The 22,681-nt window shown below is 32.1% G+C and overlaps 1 long non-coding RNA gene and 1 pseudogene across 1 annotated transcript; both read right to left on the bottom strand.

Annotated features, from left to right (window-relative positions):
• Positions 1-132: 132 nt before the first annotated feature.
• On the bottom strand, positions 133-2,603 carry LOC109167525 (annotated as a pseudogene).
• Positions 2,604-3,475: 872 nt separating this feature from the next.
• On the bottom strand, positions 3,476-8,091 carry LOC109167486. The gene is made up of 10 exons (XR_002051867.1): positions 7,937-8,091; positions 6,972-7,137; positions 6,647-6,720; positions 6,405-6,541; positions 5,661-5,726; positions 4,962-5,078; positions 4,782-4,867; positions 3,847-3,928; positions 3,669-3,713; positions 3,476-3,547 (listed from the first exon to the last, which is right to left on the bottom strand). It is a non-coding gene; the product is annotated as an uncharacterized LOC109167486 (long non-coding RNA).
• Positions 8,092-22,681: the final 14,590 nt, after the last annotated feature.

Raw genomic sequence — 22,681 nt, 5'->3', positions numbered from 1 at the left:
TTGTAATAGACGGTGATCATGCAAAACTATTCCAGGCAAACCTACATCAAAATCCAAGCCTTCTAAACTGCTGGAATTCAGGCCCAGCTTTCTAACATATTCCATATCATCCCTCTACTCATTATTCTCCACCTACAAATAACACACCATATAAGCGAAAATAACCACAGGTACAATATTTGACATATTGAATACCCTAGAAAGAGCTCTTTTCTTCAACTTGGTATCATGTCCTTCATCATATACAACACTGTTTAGCTGCATTCATGAAAGAACATATATTATCAAGATTGCCAACAACAGAGGTTAACATGGAAGAACTAATTATGCATATTCTACCTCAAACTCAGTAGGAATAACACCTCTCACAACAACATTATGAGTTGGCAATGGATATTGTGGCAATTTCTGCGAAATGAGTAAGCAAATCTAAAATCACAATATATTGAGGAGATTTTATTACCTCTCCTGGAAGGGCACCCCACATGAAGACACGCATGCGAAATTGTGGGAGTCCATATGCTCCAACAGCCATCATGTGCAGCCGAGTTTGATAATTCATCCCTATCGGCTTAAAGTGCATCTCCCAAGAAAACAACATTTTCCCTCAAAACATATCTTGGTCTCAAGAAGTCAACCATGTCCATAAACACTTTAAGCTGCTTGTTTTTTGCATCTTGTAAGGGTTTTGTCCATAAACGGTTGAAACCACTGATGCTTGACAAGGAGTCCCACATATAACATCAACACCTCCCTATGAGAACAGAGCATTAAAAAAGTTACCCCAAAGGCACACAGAATATTAATTAGAGAAGAATGTAGTTGGAAGAGGAAAAGGACTTACAAGCAAAGGGAAATATTTTACTTTAAATCCATTTACCACAAAATCCTCTATTTTTAGTTGACAATCACTACATACCATAAAAATAAAATATATATTAATTAACACAAGTGAATCTTAATAAGTTTTAGGTTACCATTTTCAATTATACCTCAAGTCCTATAGGTTCCCATGTGTCATAATCTGCACCATAGACCTTCGAATGTATCTACGAAAAAATGGAAAGCACAATAAGGTTGAGAAAGCAATTGTATTTGAGGCCTTTCTAAAGAAATAGCAACTCACAGGAGTTTCAAAATGTAACTTGAAGTATAGTCCAGGCTTTTTATTACAATTACGATCTCCATAACAAACATCCAAAATATGTTCATCCTCATACACTTCACCATTTCCATCATTTTCAGCGCCTTAATCATCATCAGTATTTTCATCCCCTCCCTCTCCATCAATGTTTGAAATGTTCAAATAAGGATGCGGGGGGCACTTTCCTTTTATTAACAAGCAAGATACACAAAGCTGCTCCCACTCCTTCAAAAGGGACAAGAAATCTTCAGCAGGCTCATTCCTCACCTGAATAATAACACCACCACAAATTTTATTTAAAAATATGCATGCTCTAAGAATTAATAAATAAAACCTACAAAAGAAAAGGAACTAGAGAGGATAATGTTACATTTGTCTTTGGATGGTTTAACCTCAGCTTTCACATGCATACTGATTCAAATCAACTGCACATTTCTGCATTTGAAAATTTAATACAAGTTAGCAACTTGTCAAGCAAAGATAAGTTTTCAAAAGCAATTCAACTTACAATAACCAGATTAACACCACAACCAGAATACATATCAAGGAGAGTCATTTCAGAACTATCCTCATTAGCTTCTGCAGATTCTGCAACATCCATCTCACTGGAGATGGTAGAATTGGACTCACTAGAAGAAGCTGTAACATCTGCATAAAAATACGTAGAAAGATCACCAAAAAAACACAATACAAGTATTAAATTGTAAAATGAACTTTGGAATACTCAACAACAACAAAATAAGTAGAAAAAACACAAAAACAACAACAACAAAACATATTCCATATTGAGAAGTAAAAAAGATATATATAGAGAGAGAGAGAGAGAAATTATCAAAGAGAAAAAAAAATGAAAATCAAAAAAAAAAAAAAACAAAAAAAACAAACAAACAAACAAACAAACAAAAAGAATCCAAAAATAGGGCCCACCTTCAAGGATTTTGTTTCAATCATGTTCCTTGTGGAATTGAAGGAAAACAAATCCATTTGCCTGGGGAACAAGCTGAAAAGGGACTTCCCACGAGGCAATTAATGCCCAAATGGGTTCAATGTCCAGCAAAAGAGCATAAAGGCCAAAGGCCCAGTCCTTTTTTTTGTAAAGAGATACTTCTCCATTAGTTTGCCATAAAATTTCCAATTTAAAATCAGGGTCAATCGTTTGTTGGCTTTCTCTAAACAGATCAGCCTATTCATGGATTTTCCCCAATTTTACCTTGGAATTTTGGGCAATTGGTCTAGAATCCTCTTTGACAGTATTGTCGTGAACCACACCAGGTGGCAGAGCAGTGCCTTTTAGATTGCCATTAAGCTCAGGCACGATGGGATCAAAAGACGTGGCTTGGGACGCAGGAATGATAGGACTGGGAATGGTCACACTACCAGCAATGTCCACACTGAGGAGGTCATCTTCACCAGGGATTTGGATTAGGTCCACAGCCCAGACTAAATTAGTCAAAGCCATAGAGACTAATCCAAAAGAAACAAAAAATAGAAATTCAAAAGAAAACACAAAGGTTGACTAATTAAAAGATTTGGGGCAGACAACCTGTCACGTAGCAGTTGTAAGTCCCAAAAAAGGGGGATTTCGAATCAGAAAATCCACCTTTTTCAGAAGATCAAACAGTCACTAGTACAAAATGAGTCATTTGCATCTTTAGTAAATGACAATAGGCATCTTTACTGCACAAGACGCGTATGACATAGACATGTAAAGTGCCAACTTTACGCGTCTTTACTAGTGAGACGCGAAATACTGGACACTAGGCACATTTACTAACCCAGTAAAGACTCCATTAGTTATTATTTTTAATTTTTAAATAAATATTTATATTTATTAATACCATGTGCAATAGAATAATTAAATTACAATATTTAACAGAAAATTCAATTGCCCAACACTTCAAACCATTAAATACATTATATAATAGAATTGTCCAACACAATAAATATAATCCTACATATTCTAATACAATTTAATATTATTATTATTAATCCAACACTAATCTATCACAATATATATAATCTAATTCCATCTAAAACACATAATAAAAATTTATACTCCAAATTCAGCAAACCAAACTGTAGGTAGTAAAGACTAAAGAGGTGTAGTGTAGATAAGTTAAAAATGAAGCAATTTGCAAAATTCCAACAATTTCGAGCATAAACAAGGATTCATACCTTTCCACGCTCAGTTCCATTTGAGAATCTCTCATTTAAGAGCTTAAGAGCTTTCTTCCAACCAACTCTATGTCCATTTAATGCTTCATAAATAACCTGAAAACCATATAATCTTACTTTAGAGAAAATGTTATATCACTGATACCCTGGCATTGTAAGCTAAAGTGATCCTATGGCAACCAGAACTCAGAATTTTGAATCAGCTTCAACACTTTCCTCTTCTGCAATCTTTTGGAAAGGAAATTCTAAATTTAAATATAAATCAATAGGGAGGGAGAGAAGAGGTACTAATGGATGCAACAACTAGGCTTAGGTCATTACAAAGTGAAATTAGTAGAACAATAGATACCTCAAGAGCTGCTGAAAGAACTTGAGATTGACCTTCCTCATTCTTCTTTTCAATCAAAATTTTTAAAAAACAACAATAGGTGAGCAGCATGAGGAGAAGTTCAGCAAGAAAGCAAACAACATAAATCAGTACATCCAGTGAAGATAAGATTTGAAAAAATAGATGTTGCTATACTTACTTGAGTACCATTGCCGAATAAGAAAGTTGTACATTTTTATTTTATTTGAGGATAGATAACAGCTCGAGAAAGCATCTAGAATCTACAAAAAGAATTGACCAGGCCCCAGTAGATGCTAATTCAGAACATTCAGAAACATTATAAAATAACACTAAAAATCGTTAAAAAAAAAAAAATTAAAAAGGACACTTACATAATCGATAAAAAGGTAAATAAGAATCAAAATTTTTTAAGAAGTACACACATTAAAACAACAAAACTAAAAATACATTAAAAAGAAAACCAAAATACCATAATGAGCAGTAAAATTTTTATAAAGAAAACAAGAATACTTAAACGAGAGAAATTAACTAATAGAAAACAAAATGAAAAGCAAAAATAATAATAATAATAATAATAATAATAATAATAATAATAATAATAAACAAAAGAATCCAAAAAAGGAAGGAAATTGAGAGGAAATAAGAAGATTGCAACCAAGTAAAATTAAAATCAATTTAACAGAAAAACCATAGACATATTTATCATTGCAGACTCAAAAAGTGTCAACATTACGCTTAAAATAATTAATTTTTGTAATATGTGTATGTACTAATTAAAGATGCATCTGTACTAAAGCTATTACAAAGCCTATTGTCTTATTTTAAAAAAATATATATATTAATTGTAATTTGAAAGTATAAATTATAGGAATGTACTACAATTATGATTATGATATCATAAATTTATATAAATTTGATGCTATAAATACAGTCAAAGTTATTCCTAAACAAATTAGTACACAATTAACCCGTTTGGACATGCGTAACTACAAAATATTTGACATGTAAAAACAATCTATTACCCACAATGCTCAACAGAAGCAATAAAGCATACTTGAGTTTTGAGAGAACATATCAAAGTAACATGTTTGCACACAACATATTAAAGCATACCTTTTGAGTTATTTCTTCGTTGCTTTTTTTTTCCTTGCATCACGCTGATATGGATGGAATACCTTGGTATTGATTGTCAGTAACAGCTACAAAGAAAACAATTCTTGAGACTGAGGGAAAAACTCCGTAACATATTATATGCAAAAGCACACATAGGGAGGAAGAAAAAGATCAAAAGACCTTAATAATAATTGGGTAGAATATAGGGAAAACAACAATGGCTAGCAGGCTAACTATTGGCGAAAACTTTGCACCGATGCTCAATCCATACCATTAACAAATAGACCGGGGAATAACCTGCCAATAAAAGGTGAAATATGCATACAAGTGGCATAGAAACAATAGTAGATTTACTCAACGTTGTGCAAACTAGAGAAAGAGTTACTTATATTAATATACCACCCCATGTAGGCAGAAGAGCATCAATAAATACAGGGCAAGGCCTTTTGGAAAACAGAAAAAGATTTAGCACACATAATAATCAAGAAGAAGCATGCATTGAAATTCAGATAACACACCTCCCTAAAGAATATTGACATTGGTGACTATTATTTCTACAATAGCCAATGATGATTAATAGACCAATCAAACATAAAACCTAGCCCTATACGGTAAACACATCTGAGATTTAGAGAAGCTCAAATTCGTTAATCAAAGAGCACAAATGACAGAAGGTAATTTAACTGTTAATTTCTTATCAGCTTACATGTTTAATTCTTCAAGCTCTTTCGTTTATACCTCTCCCACTTAGACTTAGTTCAACCTGCTAACTATATAGAGCATAACATCAAACACAATCAACACATTTTTAAGTGACCAATTTCAGACACAAAATAATAGAAACACAGAGATAAGAAACAACATCATTTGCTTGCTTACTTCAATCCTTCTTCTGAAACCAGACTCAAAGGTAGGAGACCAACTTTCATCAAGAAATTTACAAGACTGCATAGAATATCAATATCAAGTGTTTAATGATAACCAGAAGGGTCAAGAGACAATATACGTTACAGCAAGTTATAAGGACAACTCAATATTCAACGCTTGGTTGAACTAGGATTCACTCACGCTATCCATCTACATAAATTATAATGAATAATACGGAGTAAACACTATGCAAAAACTATAGAAATTATTTTTTTACCATTCCAAACTCAACCAAACAATGGAATTCATATTCCCAGTAATTTCTTTTCCATCAACCAAACAATGGAATCTATTTTCTTGGAATTTATTTTCCATGGAATTTCAATTCCATTTCCCTTCAAATATTTTCTAGCGAACCAAACAAGCTGTAAAATGTAACAGCACAAACAGTACTAGGCTACTAGCTAATAAACATCTTAAGAAGAAGTTGCCAAGTTGACCACTGAAATCCTAAGTCCTAACAGAAGAAATGACATGGAGCATGTTCTTAGCATCACTTGCTACCCATCTTTTCTTTGAAAATGAATCAATGAAGAATAAATGAAAAGTGGAAGCAACAAGCAAACAGAAGAAAACCTCAACCCAGTAACCAACAGGTTCACACTTGCATACCATGGCATGAATTTGAAAATCAAATTGATCAACATTTTAAATTTGAATCACCTGAGTATTTATTATTCAGGGAAGGATACTAACCTCTCCACGATGTTTTATTAACCAATCATAAAACAATGAATTCTTGAAGAGATTAGTCACAGCATGGATGCTTGTTAGAAGATTTGCAGGAAGGGGAGGATTAACAGTCACCTTCTTGTTCAACTCAATGAGTGTATCTGGTGAAAACAAATAAAGGACTAAGGCAATTGCCAACCTCAAATGAGAGTTCTACAATAAGCATAAGCAACAGTATAAAAATTACTAGAAAGAAAATCAGATACCATTGTGGTTGACATGTTTGAGTAGGATATTTGCCCCATCTGGTGTAAAATTATCATCCTCAAGATATCAATAACTGCCAAAAGAAAGAAGCAAATAATAGAACCTGTCATCAAACCTTAACGAGAGGTTTTTGAAAAATAATAATAATAATAATAAAGTACTCTGTAAAATAAACTAATACCATAATTTTTAATTTTTATTTTAAAAAAAATGGAGGAACTTCCAACATAAATAGTACAAGAATTGCATAGAACATGACTGCACCCATGAAATCTCTTAGTACATGTTCTAATGGAAACATTAACTTTAGAATGAGAAGATTACCAGGAAATAGCATTGATAATGGCCATGTCTTAAGCAACCTCAGAACCAATGCAAGATCGACATATGAAAATCTACTGGTGTGATAGTGTGATGTATCTTTTCAGAATTTTAACAATAGCAATCTTGATAGATCAGCATCATTTATTGACAATTTATTTCGTCTCTCCTTCAGTAAAGAACCATTTATCAAGAGCAAGTCAAGATAATTATAATTATAAACATCAAATTGTGCTGCATGACCTGCATCAAATACAAGCATCCCTTTCTGGAAGAATGAATATGTATATCGTCTTAGACAAAATCATTATAAAGAATAGCCCTAATCATAGGAGTAAAAGTCTCTGCGAGAAAATATTATTACCTTAGGGACATGCTTGAGAGTAGGTTTTGCTGCAGTAGCTGTTGTTAAGCCACAGTGAAGATAATTCTAAATCAACCTTAATTATCAAAGAGATACAAAAAACCAATTCAAAATAATTTTTAAAAATATATCTTCACTCAATCACTCCGTTCTTCCGCGGAAACCCATTTTTAAAATAATAATAATAATAATAATGATTTTCTAAATACATCAAATACACGCCAAAACCACCAATAATATATTCAACTAAACAAACAAGTATAAATTGTTTTCTAATTTATTCAACTAAACACACAACATAGCAACAAGAAAGCACAAAACTGCAAGAAAAAATGGGGGCAAATTTCCGTCATTTTTAGCCATAAAACACGCCAGAGAAACACAAAAAGTCAAAAACTCACTGAATCAATCTTTAAACTCCATTAATTCTTCCTAGTCGGGGGAACAAACACTCACTGAGTTAAGACTAATTTAGTCTAATGCAGCCACCGCCGGAGAAACAAAGAAGCATATCGACAAAATAGATAAGGAAAAAAATTAAAACAAACATTAGAGAGACTGAGAGAAGAAAATAATATAGAGAAAGGAAAACGGTGGGTAAAACCTCTGGTACAGCTTGAGCACCAAGGGCCGCGCCGGCCTCCGGGAAGACGCCGAGTGGTGCGTGGAAACCGCCAAGCACCTCCGCACCGCCTCCACCCCAGATCTAGATTTTTAGAGAGAGAGGCGTAGATCTGGATTTTTAGAGAGAGTGTGACGTGAGAGAGGAAACTGAAAAATAAAAGAGAGGCTGATGAGAAAGTCTCTGAAATATAAAATCGAGGCGATATTTAGCTACCCTTCTTTAAAGAAGCGCAACGGAAAGATTTTTTAAATTTATTACTTTTCGTGACCGTTCTAAGTAGAATGGTTACGGAAAGTGTATTTTATTTATTTTTTAAAAATTTTGTAATTTTTGTGACCGTTGCGGAAACTATGTGTGTATTTTTCAAATTGTGATTGTTTTATTTAGAAATAGTCACGAATTCTTATTAAAATATTTTTTTGAGAACAAATTCTTATTAAAATATTGGAAAAAAAGGTCAAATAGGCCATCGAACTTTAGCTTAAAAGTCAATTAGGCCCCTCAACTTTTTAAAGGTGCAATTACACCCATCAACAATTCATTTAGGTGCAATGAAGCCCAAAAACAAGTTAATGACCTGCTATCACAGGTCATAAGGGTTCAGGCCACCTTCCAGCGAATTTTCCGACAAAAAAAATGTGACCAGCAACCGACCTAGATTTGCCAAAAATTTCGCCGATCACTTATTTTGTCGAAAATTTCGCCGGTCACTTCTTTTTTTTTTTTTTGCCAGAAAATTCGCCGGAAGGTGGCCTGAACCCTAATGACCTGTGATAGCAGGTCATTAATTTTGTTTTCGGGCTTCATTGCACTTAAATGAATTGTTGATGGGTGTAATTGCACCTTTAAAAAATTTAGGGGCCTAATTGACTTTTAAGCTAAAGCTCGAGGGCCTATTTGACCCTTTTCCCTAAAATATTTACAATTCTCTACCTTTCTTTTTTAGGTAACAATTCTCTACCTTTCTTTTAAAAACAGTAATTAAAAGTTAGTCTCGTATGTTCTTTTTGTACTAGTGAATAGAACATCATACGACATTAATTCTTCAATTCAAAATTTACAAAGAAACAAAAGCTCATGCTTGATGAATCAATCCATGAAACAGTAAAATCATGAGGCATAATGCATCTTTATTACATTTATGAATAAATAAATTTAAGATGCAATAAAAATTTAAACTCTATTTCAAATTAATCGCATTACAAACAACTAATTCAATCTAAATATTTTTTTCCAAAAAAAAAAAAAAAAAACTCAATCTAAATATTGCTTTTATTTATTTATTTATTTTTTTGCTGCTAATCCCTTTTGCATATATAATTTTTAAATACTAATAATGAATTCTGTAAAATGAGTAATAAGAAATACTTTATTTTATTTTTATTTTACCTTAGCTTCAAACTTTTAGCACCAAGAAGATGAGTATCTCTTCAATTTTAATTTTTTCCAGTTAATGTCTACTTTTTTACCATCTTTATATGTGCTTGATTTTGTTCTTATAGGCCTTGCTGCATCTTAGAGAGTGAGCAATCTACTTGTTAATATTTTTTCATGATAATCTTCATGAGACAAATATCATTAGTAAGATTGAAATTAATTTTGGATTGGCATGCATGTGGTGGGAGTTAATATATATATATATATATTATGGGGATGGAATCGGAAGGCATCCACCAAAACAAATTTTAAAAAATAAATAAAGGCATTGATATTATCTGGATCTACCTTTGCTTCAAAATGATTACAATCTGGGATTAAAAAAATTAACACAAATTAATTTAAAAAAACACCATGAATTACAAAACTTCAAATGGAATTAAAAAAAATATTTGCATACAAAGATTGAGCAACACAGATGAAACAAAGAGATATTTGGCCAAAAAGTCACATTGATGCAACTCAATCCAAACCTGAGATAAAATATATGATTGGTAAATGGTTGTTAGCTGTTAGCTGATTATGTTAATTAGAAGTATAATTGGTTGATAACATTAGCTGTTGTAGAAAAGTGTTTGATAAATTAGCTGATAGCTGTTTGATATAATTTCTTTTCTAAAAAAACTAATTGAAAAAGTTGTTTGGATTAACTTTTTGAATTTTAGCATTTTAGAATTGCAAAAAGCTAATTAACCAAACACTTATATTGATATTTTAACTAAATCAAACAATTAATAATGGTCAAATAAGTCAAAATTATCTTATAGGCCAATTTTTACCAAACAGTGCCTATATGTCTGTAGCATGAACTAATTTTGTAATATTGGTTGCGATATGATGACTTATTTATAATGTCAAAGCTGGTATAGAGATGAAAGGAACAACAACATAATAATAATAATAAATTTATCCGATCCATTTGTTAATATTAAAATTAAACCTTACACTTTTTTGATGAGATTGGTTTTTTATGCTTTAGCTAACCATACACATTTTTTTTGTAAAGAAATCACCGACAACCAAGAAAGAATGCATGTAATTTGTGAAAAAAAAAATGAAAAAGAAGAGAGGCAAATACAAAATGGAACGTAACTAAAGCTACCTATCTAGGATGTTTTTATCATCCTCGTATTGAATCATTCACGAAAACAACGTAGTAAACTTAAAAATAATGTACACCAGCAAAGTATAATTTTTACCCACCTCTATATATATGATAATTCCTCACTTGATCATCCCTACTAATTAATTCAACCTTTGCTTTAATTTATAAATTTGAAGCAATTGAAGATGTCGATAAACAATAATGTCGATGGATCTTTTTCATTGAATTCTCCCCCCCCCCCCCCTGCACAGCTATAATAGAATCATATTTGTGGCGTGTGTGGGAGACAATATAACAATCGCGTGCCAAGTAGCCTTCGGGCACATGAGGCTCCATGGTGTGGGTGGAGATTTTAATACATAATAATGATCGATGACAACGTGCATCATGCGTGCATGTATTCTAAAAACATCTAAATTGACTTAGAGAAAATGATCATTTTTATATCAATTATCAATCAAACTGAGAAAATTATCAAAATGGTCCCTTGACTACCTTAGTAAAAGCATCCGTCTGAGTAGGTTCACTTTTTTGTTTTCGTTTGGATTTAAAATTAATTTAGTTAATTAAATTAATTTTAGGTAGGTGATGCGTTTATTTTTAACATTTTTTAAAAGTTATTATGCTATTGGTTTAATTCAAATTTTTTATAAGCCAGCTTAATTAATTAAATTACCTTAAACTTCACCAAAACATGAACTTTGCAAATATTATATGAATTGTTATTTAGTTTTGTATAAATTCATTATTTGTTTTAATATACTTGACCTTAATATAATTAAGCCCATTACTGTTTATGTGAATATTGGTTAATTCACTTGAGGAAAAAAAACAATTAATAATTGATTAAATTGAATTGAAAATTGATCCATTCAGAATTTGAACTCATGTATACAATAATATTTTTGGAACCTGACTAATACTTGTCCCAAGAACAAACCTGACTAATACTTGATTAGATTACACACTATGCGAGATTGTCTTAAAGCAACATTATCAGTTGGAGAGAATTGGGGAAAAAATGTAAAAGTGATTAGGAAAGAGAATGGGGGAGGGAAGAGAAAAAAACAAAAAACAAAAAATAAAAAATAAAACATAATTTAATTAAAATTAAAAAAAAAATCTTTTAATGATTGTCAAGCGCGCCTAGCGGGCGTGTGCAGTGCACGCGCCCGCTGGGCGCATATTTGGCGGTCACGCACAGCCTGCGAGAGTGGAGCAAAGGGAGGCTTGGTCCCACTTTTTGCAAAGCCTAACATTATTTCTTCATTTGCAGGATGATTATTTTTTAATTATCACATTCCCACATCAACTTTGTTCTTCACTTTGAGAGAATTAATTATGACATTAACTCCCAAATCTTCTCTATAGTGGATGCTCTTAAAAGAGTATTCTGAAACCACCAAAAACAGACAATTTGGAGAAGGACCAAGAGAAAAGAAAATTAACACCCAAGGAGGCAAAGTGTGATCAAGCTTTTATTGCTATACAATAATTCAAAGTCCCTTAAAAAGAGATTTGTATTTATACTAGTGCAAACTCATTTTCCTTTTCAATATGTGGTAAGGGCTTCTTCCTAGTCTTCTCATTTCTATTTTTTCAACCCAAATGCCTATACTTTGATTAAAAAAAATCTTATTCACTCATTATCTATTTTGAGTATACAATATATGAATTTCTTCGGCTGACAAAAATTCGAATCCAATTTGTTACGACCCAAATTAAAAATAGACCTCATTAATATTTGTACCACAAAATGATCACTTACACCACCTTTTTGCTAAAATTTCCAACATCAACGTAATGCCAATATTAGTTTCACCAATTTCAAACTATCCATCTATAGCTTAAATTGTTTGCGTATGATAACAATATGAAATTGTCTTAAATATTATATTCATTTGATTTATGGGAAATTACACAGCCAACAGTGGAAGCTAAGGGGCGATATGAAAAAAACCTGCCTTGTAACATTACATGAATATTATACTTCGATTTTAATACATGTACTTTAAATAGTATTATTTATTTCTTGATATAACGATATATTATTATTAGTAATGTGTGTTTCAATTGTTTTTTTTTTCTTTTATCTATTTACCACTATCAATCAGTTAGGAGAATGAGATGAAATGAAGAAAAAAAATGTTTTAATTTGTTCTCTTCCGCTTTCAATTCATTAGTCTTTTACATAAATGTTGCACTTTAAATTGTACTATCCTTAAAAACCTTCGACTGATACGATGACTGCAGACATAACTCAATTGGAACTTCGTCCAACCAACTCTAATGAATATGGCGGTTAATTAGCTTATTAAAATTTGAATATACTTAAATTTATGGACTATCTTTTTCTTTTCTTTTTTTAATGAATGATGCCTCGATTTAACAAGTGCTATTAAGATTTGAATCGACCTTTGTTAGGAATTAGGATCAATACTCTTATCACTACATCAAAAATTATAGCTAATAGTGAAGACATAACTTTATTTTCTTATAGACCGCCATCACATTTTTTAGAGGCAGGGTGCTGAACATGGCCCTTCGTTGGCCTCCACCCAACAATTCCCTAGCCACCAATTGATACCGACTTCTGCCCAACAACCTCTAATTTTGGATAATATATAAATGTTATGTACTTGAATGACTTGCGTTTCATCAAGTGCAGCCAGGTGAACCTGCTGTGGTCATCAACCATTGTCAGGAAATAATGTTCCCCTTTGGGGGAAGCAACAGAGAAGGGGCCCCACACATCCATATGTATCAACTCAAAACATTCAACAGTCATAGATGTACTTTGAGGAAAAACAGATCTCTTATGCTTAGCAAAATGACAGGCATCACAAACAGATTCAAAAGATTTATGAAAACTTGCAGTTTTTATTCCTTTCAAGAGTTGGATCTTATTTATGGGATAATGCCCTAGCCTATTATGCCATATTCCAACTGTCAAGCTATTACAAAGACTATTTGAAACATTGTCAAGGAAACTATTGCTTTTCTTTGCAGGAGGGTGAATCAGCTGATACAGACCATCTTTTTCCTTAGCAAAACCAACCTTCATCCCAAGATGTCCCTGAATAATACAATAGCTAGTCAGCTCCCATAACAATTTCACAGTTTGATTGCTTGGTCAGTTTACTTGCAGATATGATATTGAAGGCAAAGGATGGTATATATAGGACATTATGCAACAATATGTCTTTATGAAGTCTGATCTGTCCTATATGTGAGACAGTTACTGTTTCTTCATTTGGTAATCTAACAAAGATCCCTTGGGCTCTATGACAATCATCAAAATACTCTGAGGAGCAAACAATGTGGTCTGTTGCTCCTGAGTCTAAAATCCACACAGCAGATGAATTTGAAACAGCATTAACATAGAGGTTGGGAGATAAACTGCCTTCATTGTGGTCCTCCAAGGGCCTTCTGAAATCAGACTTTAGCTTAGGAGTGGTCACAGTGATGGCAGCATTAGTAGAGGGCTGGCTCCCTTGACTTTGATTCTGTAAAAAAAGACAATAATCTCTGAATCTGATCAGCAGACAGTCCCAACTCACTGACCTGATTCACAGGGGAACTTGGAGCTTGTTGCACATCCTGGTTCTGTATGCCTTTGGATTTATACCCTGGGGGATAACCATGTTTCCTATAGCATTTCTCAGCTGTATGTCCAAGTTTATCACAATAAGTGCATTTAGGCACATTTTTCCCTCCATTATTAAACCTTTGTTTATCACAATAGGTGCATTTAGGCACATTTTTTTCCTCCATCATTAAACCTTTTTCTGTTATTAAGATTTGAAACTGCCACAACAGATTGTTCATCGTCTGCAGGTTGGACACTATGAACAGCATTGGATTGCATTATTTCAACATTTCTCTGATTGCTAGCATTTTTTATTTTTCTCTCCATCTTAAGTGTTAAGGACCTTTTCCATATTTGGAATGGGATCCATAACAAGAACTCCTGACTTAACAGTCTCAAAATCATCATTCAGTCCTTCCAAAAAGCAGATTACCTGATCATCTTCTCTTTCTTTTTGAATTTTCCCAAGAAGTTTGCAGGAACACCTGGGAGTGCATTCGCATATTGGAATTGGCCTCATGATCTTCAATTGTTCCCATAGGGCATTGCTCTTGGTGAAATACTCGTTTACATACATACTTCCTTGTTCATTTTTGAAAATTTCATTCTGTAATTCAGCAATCTTATGAGGATCTGCCTGCGAATAGCGTTTCTCAAGAGTATTCCAGATGTCTCTTGCATTCTCAAAGTATAACACACTCTCGGCAATGGTAGGGTTGAGTGACTTGAAGATCCAAGCACACACAATGTTGTTGCATATCCTCCATTGATGATAGCTAGGATCAGACTCACCTGGATTCGGAGTACCTCCATTGATGAAGCCAAGCTTGTTTTTGACTTCCAGTGCTATTTTCATTGACATGCTCCAGGATGAATAATTGGTCTCCGATAATGGTGGTGATACGAGAACAGTGTTCGGATTTTCAGTAACGTGAAGATACATCGGATCATCAAGTTCATCTGTTCGCCGATTAGGGTTGATCGGAAGTTGATTCATCGAATTCTGATTCGAAGAAGCTGCTCCTTGTCCGATCACGTCTCCGGCACCACCGCTCTGTACAACGACCACAACATAGCTCCGGTGAAGCTCTGATACCATGTTCGATTCTAGCTTGGCTATGGTGTGAAGAACATACTCACAGAGAAGAAAGGAAAGGGATACATTGCATAATGTTTGCTTACACTTGAAAAAAGGAAGAAGAAGCCTGACTATATACAATAGTCATAGGATAGTCAGAGGCCTTGACCAACGGTTATAACTAACAAAGGGAAAAGACAGAACTACCCCTCATCACAAACTACCCCTCTTCACTTGACTGTTTGTGTTGCTGCTTGGTAGTTCTTTTATCACTGCTAGATGGCTTCTTCATCAGAATTTCGTATTATATGATATATATATATATTAAGGTTCCAATCTTTATAATTGCGTGCAATTAGGTCTTAATACATCTTGACAACTTGATAATGATAAATTTAACTACATTGATTCGACAATTAATCTTGTAACGTTTATAAAATAGTAACTTCTAGTATATATATTCAAATGAATTGTTGCTTGATCCATTTGTTGATATTCAAACCTCAATTTCACTTTTTTTGTTGAGGTTGGTTTTATGCTTTAGCTAATGGTGGGTGAACTTTTGTAAAGAAATCACCGACCACGGAATAAAATGCATGTATTTTGTAAAAAAAAAAAAAGAAAAAAAAAAGAAAATCTTTATCATTCTAGGAAAGGTTATGTACTTGAATTTCATACTATATGATATATATATATATATATATATATATATATATATATATATTAAGGTTCCAATCTTTATAATTGCATGCGATTAGGTCTTAATACATCTTGACAACTTGATAATGATAAATTTAACTATATTGATTCGACAATTAATCTTGTAATGTTTATAAAATAGTAACTTCTAGTATATATATTCAAATGAATTGTTGCTTGATCCATTTGTTGATATTCAAACCTCAATTTCACTTTTTTGTTGAGGTTGGTTTTATGCTTTAGCTAATGGTGGGTGAACTTTTGTAAAGAAATCACCGACCACGGAATAAAATGCATGTATTTTGTAAAAAAAAAAAAAGAAAAAAAAAAGAAAATCTTTATCATTCTAGGAAAGGTTATGTACTTGAATTTCATACTATATGATATATATATATATATATATATATATATATATATATATATATATATATATATATATATTAAGGTTCCAATCTTTATAATTGCATGCGATTAGGTCTTAATACATCTTGACAACTTGATAATGATAAATTTAACTATATTGATTCGACAATTAATCTTGTAATGTTTATAAAATAGTAACTTCTAGTATATATATTCAAATGAATTGTTGCTTGATCCATTTGTTGATATTCAAACCTCAATTTCACTTTTTTGTTGAGGTTGGTTTTATGCTTTAGCTAATGGTGGGTGAACTTTTGTAAAGAAATCACCGACCACGGAATAAAATGCATGTATTTTGTAAAAAAGAAAAAGGGACATCTTTATCATTCTAGAAAATCACCGACCACGGAATAAAATGCATGTACATTGTGAAAAAATGGAACTAATGCTACCTAGGACATTTTTATCATTCTTGCCTTGTATTATTCATGAAAACAACATAGTAGGCTTAAACATATTATGGTACGCGGACAAAGTAGAAATATTTTCCTCCTCTATATATTAACTCCCCACCACTATTTGTTGATCATCATTAGTAATTAATTCAACATTGACTTTCTTAATTCGAAGCAATTCAAGATGTCTAGAAACATCGGTCACGACTCTTCTTCCTTCAATTTTCCTCTCGCTGGCCAACCACAACCAAATCGTATATGTGGTGTGTGTGGGAGGCAGTTTAACAGCCGCCAAGCACTCTTCGAGCACATAAGGCTTAATCGAAGCTGTGTGTTGAGAGGAACCTTCCCTTTTGTTTCCAACAGAGGCCATTTGTCCAATGTGCTACCACTACATGGAATTTCAGCCGGTGACGATCAAGTTGCAGCTGTCCAGCCTCCTCCTATAGCAGCCCCTCCCATAGATAATGCTCCGCCCCCTCAACCCAGAGCAGCTGCCGCTCTACCAGATCTCAATGAGCCTCAGTATTACCGTGTGCCTGATCTGAATTTTCCTCCTCCACCTGCTTAAAGCAAGCTTGCACACACACACACAATATATATATATATATATATATATATATATATATATGGGGGGGGGGGGGATTCTAATAGATATCATGTGTGTTTATTGGGTTAGGTATATGTATGGTATTTAAATAGATATTATGTTTGTTATTTGTGTTATATGTATGAGATTTGTAATAAGTATAATGCATGTTTGTTTATTGTGTTATATGAATGAGATTGTAATAAATAGTATGTGTGTTTATTGTTTTGTATTGCAATTATTGTTTAGAATGAAAGTTTTCAAAACTAGTTGAGTTTAATGTAATAGTAATTGGTATATTATTTATAGTCATCGTTTTCCTTATAGCTATTTAGCAAATCTAACTAAAAAACTAGCTGAAAGCTGAAAAGCTATAAACTAGAAGCTGAAAACTAAAGAACTGTTAAGCTAGCTCATTATACTTGAAAGTGTTTGGTAAAATTAACTTTTTGATAAGCTAATAAATGTAAAAAGACTAAAAAAGACATCTTCATACAATTTAAATAGTTTTAAATTTACATAGGTTTGTTTACTTATTTAAATTCAAATTTAAATAGAGTTGTTCGAATGAATTGAAAATGAATGAGGATGTTTGGCGGTGAAAGAGGAGAATAAAAAAAATAAGAGAAGAGAAAAGGCTAAAAGGATTTTAATTGAGAGGAGTAGAATATGTCATTTATTTAAAATAATAAGGATAAAAATAAAAAAAATGTTTATAAGCTACTAGCTTATTTTTAGAACATTACCAAATTATTAGTAGCTTGAAATAAACTATACCAAATAGAGCCATAATTAATTAGCTTATTAGTACAATTTTTTCTCTTCAATGCTTGTGTGTTACATTACATTTAAAATTAAAAGCACTTTTTTTTTTAATACTCCGTAATAACATAATTAATTAGGGGTGAGCATTTCGGGTTTTGGTTAAGTTTTTTTTTTTTTTCGATTTCAATACTTCAGTATTAAAAAAATGATACTGATAGAGAATATATCTCGATTTTGACCTCCATATACGTCCGTGCTCTCGTTTAGTAATCGAGTCATGATCAAACGGTTCGGGTCAAAGTTAATGGGTCAGCATGTCAATTTTGGGCCTATATAAAGGGCACTTGACCCTTTGTGATGGGGGTCCTTTTCTTTTGGACTCTCTCTCTAGCGCTTGGACATTTTGACTTCTCTACCTTCTCTCTAGAATATTGAAGAACAATGAATAATAATGCCCCTTTTTGAGCTAAATTCTCCCATTTACTCTCTACTTTACATATATTGTTCTACACACCAAATACACTATGGCAATTTACGCTATCAGATACCATTCGATTTAACATTATAGTTCGGTTTAGTTTGAAAAAGTTCGATTTCGATTCGATTTAAGAACCCCAAATTTTAATATTTCCTAATTTTATAAACACTACCAAACAATACATATTCTCATAGTCCAAATCCAAATTAAAGTTTAAAACATTATATAACAAAATAGTAATCCAAAGTTCAAACACACTACTAAATACTAATTACCAAACATCAATTAGCTTTTTTGCACAACCGACTCTTAAGTTGGCTCACTTTGAATATTTTATTGACAAGATGAATAATCATCTATTTGTATAGTTAATATTTGGAGAACAAGTCTAAAGTACTGTATAGTTAATTTTTGGACACAATCCGTCATTGCTAGTGCATTGTAATATTATTTGCCAATGCACTGAAGACATATTCTAGTACTAGAACATAATTCCAGTGCACTAGAAATCAGGGCCGGTTTTTTTTTTTTTTTTAAAAATATTTTTTGTGGCTCCGTTCTTATAAATAAATAAGGTCCTATAAAAAGTATAAGCGCAATCTTTAAAACCAATACTATAAAATATATGATTTTTATTTCAAATAAGTATGAACGTTGTAAAATTAAAGGAAATCAAAATTCTGCCATGTTGGAAATCAAAATTAGAATGATGTTAAAGCACATTAATTTCATATAAACATGAAACAAAGGAAAATACTGAATATTGTAAGAATAACTCAAGTTAGATAGATAGATATAATTATGATGTAAAGATTAATTGCAGCAAAAAAAAAATGGCAAAGTAGAGAACATACCATAAATAAATCAAATAAAAATTTTAAGAGAGATAACAGTGACAATAGGAACTGAACGGCGGAACATGCACCAAGGGACTTAGATTTACTTTTATTTATTATTATTTTATTTATTTATTTATTTTAAAAACAAAAAATATTTGGTTCAGTTCGATTTTTACCAAACCATTCAATTTGGATCGATTTTTAACCGAATTATTCAATTTTTTTGTATATTACGAGTTCAATTTGGTTTGGAAAAATCGACCACCCCTATAATTAATGTCTCTTGCAGTTTAATGATACTCCACCAAGAGAAATACAGAAATACATGCGCGAGTACGAGATTGACCTTATCGGCACTTCAAATATTGTTAAGATCAATTAATGATCTAGGATATTCTCCTCCCCTCTCCAACAAATAAATAAATAAATAGTTGATCCATTTAGGGTTAGTTTGAACTAATGTTTGAATAGATTAGTCTCACCGTCCCTCTAATTGATTATTGGAAGAGTTAAATATAATTTAAGTTGGATCTCTAATTCCACAAATTTACTAACTTGGTTGAAATAGTCAAAATATAATAATGAAGTTTATTAGTGTAGCACTTATCGTTTATAGTTTCTTGGAGAGGGTGTGAATGCAAAATAAAATTACTTCATTGCCCTCACTTTTGTTGGAGGTTAGACAATCTCGAGCACCGAAGTTCAAATGACAAAAACACATAAACATTTGGGGTCGTCTGGAAATTCGAAAAATGACTTTCAAAAAATATTTTTCAAGTTTTTAGTGTTTGACAAGAGGGGAGAAAATGGGGTCAATGAAAAATGATGCATTAGTCAAAGGAACATAAGTATGTTTTAGGAGAAAATGACTTCTCATTTTTTTTTTTTAGAAAGTCATTTTTCAAAGGATAGACATGTAAAATTTTTCGGGCCTAATTTTTTGCGGACCTTTGCGAGTCAGCCACCAAACCCGCAAGCTAGGGTACATGCAACCAAAGCTCGCCCCATGTAAGTTGGCGGGCCCCACTGGATTTTTATTTTTATTTTTTTGAATTCAAAGTTGAAAAAAAAAACGTGAAACCTACAAATAATATTAATTTTTTCGTATTTAACAATTTTAAAAAAAGTTATATTTTTTAAAATGTCAATAATACATATATATATATATATATATATATATATATATATATAGTACTATCAAAGTGAGCCAAAGTCCGCGGATTTGTCCGCCTCCGCCCCGTGGTGGGGTAAGTTAAGATCATGAATAAATAGATGTGCGAAAATGTGAGTCTAACAGGACGAGCCGGAATTGACCCGCAACCCACACGGGCCGAGGGCCAGCCCACGGGCCGCGCAAATAAAAAAAAAAATTAAATATACATATGTAACAATGTAACATATGTTATGTTTACATATGTAACATTTACACAGCAAGGCAGCGTACGCTGCCTTGTTGTGTAACATTATATATATATATATATATATATATATATATATATATATATATATATATATATAATTTTTATTAATTTTTAAATACGAAAAAATTAATATTATTTTTAAACTTTACTCTTTTTTTTTTTTTTTAACTTTGAATTAATATTAATTTTTATTAGACTATAAAATTGCATTGCAAATTCGCAATGTTAGTATTTGTAAACTTTATTTATTTATTTTTTTGTTTTTGAATTTTGAATTCAACAAAGACAAAAGCTTTTTTTTTTTTTTTAAACGCGGGCCGGCCCACAGGCGAGTTAGGGTTGCATGAATCCTAGCCTGCGGGCCGGCGCGCAAAAGCCCGTCAGAAATTAGGCCCGCGATGGGTCGGGCCCGCCCACTTTGACAGTACTAATATATATATATATATATATATATATATATATATATATATATATATATATATATATATATATATATCAAAATAGTGTTATTCACAAAATGATTTTATCAAAAGTATCAAACAATTAAAATTTTGAAGTGCTCAATTCTTTTCATTTTCCTACTCATTTTCTGAAAAATGAACCAAACACACAAAGACAGTTTTCCGTTGTGTAGCCAAATACCGGAAAAGAAAATGTTTTCTGGAAAATGACTCATTTTCCAGAAAACATTTTTCGAAAGTCATTTTCCGGGTTTCCAAACGCACCCCTAATAGTCAAAAGATTAAATTGACAATTTAAAAAATAAAAATCAAATTAATAAAATTAACATAGTCAATGAATCATTTTGGTAATTTTCTCTATCACAATTTAAATATGTATTCTAGATTAATTAAAGGGAAAATGACGAGTTTGATCCTTGAATTATAATCGTAGTTACGACTTAGTCCCTGTGTTATTACCATATCTATTTTTAGTCCCTTACGCTAGTGGTGTGTTGACAATGTGAATTTCAAAGGTAATGAAGTAAATTCCTTAATAAAACTTGTAAACTTAGCTAAAATACTTCCCCCAAAATCGACAAAAGCCCTAAGTTGTTGATGTAATCAATGAAGAAACCCTACCTACTCCCATTTTTCTAAAAAATCAAATTTCAATATTGGAATTCTATTTATAAAAAACAACTTAAATTACAAAATTTTGACAAATACAAAAATTTGCTCCATAACATGGACAAGCTTGATATCTTTTCACTCGATTAGCATAACTCCATGACATTTCGATGGATAATAAATTATCACATCTACATCGAAATTTATCCCCAGACTGAGGGAAAGATGAATTACCACAACTAATAGATAACATCTTATAATTAATTGCTAAATTAGTTCATCAATACGGAGAATATTGATTATTTATTTAAACATATAAAATATGAAACAACTTATCTATGAATTTCACAGCTTGGAAGTGGACGAATTGTAGGCATAAGAAGAAAAGAATGACTATTGCGCCATGAGTTTCAACATAAGTAGGGGATTATAATTTAAAAATTCATACTTTACCCCTCTATTATTAAATTGTTTGTAAATTGTCCGTTAGCGATAAGACGGAATATTAACGTTAGGAACCAAACTCGCCACTTCGTTCATAACTGAGGCACTAAACTCGGATAGGGCCATGACTTAAGAATTGAGTAAGAACTTGGTTATAACTCATGGACTAAAGATGATTAAATTAACCAAGACTATGTGGTCTAATGGTACCTGGGTTGAACTTCCATTTGGAAGGTTGTGAGATCGAGCCTTAGTGGAAGCGTTATTGATTCTTTGTGTTTCAGTAGGTTGAGAAAGTATATGAACAGATACTACATTGTAATAGAGCGAATGAAAGATAATGTAAAGCAAGAAATATTTTCTCAATAAATTGAAAATGTTACTAATCAAAT

Source organism: Ipomoea nil, unplaced genomic scaffold, assembly GCF_001879475.1.
Source record: "Ipomoea nil cultivar Tokyo-kokei standard unplaced genomic scaffold, Asagao_1.1 scaffold3169, whole genome shotgun sequence".
Lineage (NCBI taxonomy): Eukaryota > Viridiplantae > Streptophyta > Magnoliopsida > Solanales > Convolvulaceae > Ipomoea > Ipomoea nil.
The sequence above is the reverse complement of the archived record's forward strand: the minus strand, read 5'-3'. Positions and strand labels throughout refer to the sequence as shown.